General features: G+C 31.8%; 1 long non-coding RNA gene across 1 annotated transcript; it reads left to right on the top strand.

Moving 5' to 3' along the window:
- The first annotated feature begins 554 nt into the window (after positions 1–554).
- Positions 555–1,518, top strand: LOC131220458 (uncharacterized). Its single transcript, XR_009158825.1, has 3 exons — positions 555–975; positions 1,114–1,217; positions 1,454–1,518. It is a non-coding gene; the product is annotated as an uncharacterized LOC131220458 (long non-coding RNA).
- Positions 1,519–1,953: the final 435 nt, after the last annotated feature.

Raw genomic sequence — 1,953 nt, forward strand, 5'->3', positions numbered from 1 at the left:
GACAGAACCTTTTTAGGCTTTCAAATGTTTCATTTCGAATTTTCTAGTTCTTTTGATTTATACCTTTTTAGGATTTTGATTTTGCTTTATTTTGTAATGTTTGGTGAATTGGGTTCTTTTTCCATCTCTTAAATCATGTCATTTTTCTGATTTTGGTAGATCACACAGTGGGTTGTTAGTCATTTTCATGATATTATTATTATTTTAAAATATCTTATATAGGGGGGATTTTGATTTTGGTTTAATTTTCCAGTGTTTATTGAATTGGTGTATTCTGATTTGGTAGGCCTTTTTTTTTTTTTTTGGGTGGGGAAGAGTGGGTTCTAATAGTCTGATGAGTAGTTTTTTTTTTTTTCCTCTTTCACTTAACGGCATGTTTTCATTAGATCTTTGATGTTGAGATGACTTTACTTTGAAATTTCTGTTGAAACTGAGTTTTCATGTTTCTGATCTTTGAATTCTCCACTTTTATGCAAATGAGATTAATTACGAATTTATCTTTGAATTCTCCCTTTTTATCCACATCAAATATCCTCAAATATTGTGTGATGAAATCTGTTATAGATGTATGATCTTTTGCTAATTTTGAAATAAAGATAAATTAGTAGATCAGTTCCACTTTTATGCAAATGAGCTTAATTATGATGTATTCATGGCTTTTAAATCAGAACATGAGCTCACTCTACATGTCATTAGTTAAAGGATCATATAACTCCTCTTGGTTTGTTTTCAATCTCATAAAAGATTACTGATTTTTCAAGCTTCTTCCGGCTTACAGAGTCGTTAGGTGCCTTCTAATTGGTAACAGATTTTGCAATTTCTCATCTAGTAGCATTGATTGTTTGAATATCTTACTTCCATATCAAGATTTCTCATTTTTCTGTTCCCTCTTTTCCTTTTTTCCTTTGTGATTTTCACTGTTTATAAGGATACTAATTCATATACAAAAGAAGGAGAAGAAGAAGAATAAAGAAGGTCCAAATATCATTTGCCTCTATACATTTGGTATTTATTTCCTAATACATTTGCCTCTATAGTTGTAGAACTTTTTGCCTAACAGTTGTATTTTTTTTTCTTTTTTTTTTCTTTTTTTTCTTTTTGGTGTTGAACTAGCCGCTCAGGAAGGAAGAAGTGCAGCCACTTCAGCTGCTTACAAAACATTGGCACAGGAGTTCATTGAACAGTGGTTTCCTTCTCCCCGTATCCTGGCATTCAAAGTTTGTTTTCCTCCAATATCTCCTTTAAAAAATTGCCAATGGCCTCACTTGTAAAAACTGAAAAATCCATTGTATATAATCTCCTGTATGTCATGCATGCTAACTGTTTGATGAAATGTCTCAACAAGGAATGTTTTGTGTGGATTGCATTTGAGTCCCATTTTTTTTTCTCTACCCATGAGTCGACCCACATAGTTGTATGGTTGGATGACCTACATTGAAACTTGATGCTGCAGGACATGCCTCAACAATTGAAAGTGAGGCTTCTAGAAGAGGTGGGAGAGCACGATAGAGAACGAATTGTTTGTAAGCACGATATTTTCATGCCTTAGATTGTTTCATGAGTTTCTTGGGTTTGAAACTATTGATATATGGTTTTTTATTTGATTTCTTTGTTGATATATGTGTGGATGTGATCTTTTATATTTTATTTTTAAGTTTACAATTTCCTGGCTATTTATATGATGTTTTTGTTTATATGAACGAATATTCCTTTGACGTTGTTTATTGATTTTATAATTTGTGTTAGAAACTAGGTAGTATTCCTTGTGGTCATTTCATTTGATTATGCTAACTTAAATTTGATATGAATGCCAATGAGTTAATTTCAATTCATTAATAAGTGCTCCAAATGTGCTCCAAATGCTCTTCATCCACGCAACTATAATTCTATGAGCAACATCCTTCTCAATCTATCCTCTCTCATGAATTAACAACCCAAGATATATGTTTTGTG

Source organism: Magnolia sinica, chromosome 1, assembly GCF_029962835.1.
Source record: "Magnolia sinica isolate HGM2019 chromosome 1, MsV1, whole genome shotgun sequence".
In the NCBI taxonomy this organism is placed as follows: Eukaryota; Viridiplantae; Streptophyta; class Magnoliopsida; order Magnoliales; family Magnoliaceae; genus Magnolia; species Magnolia sinica.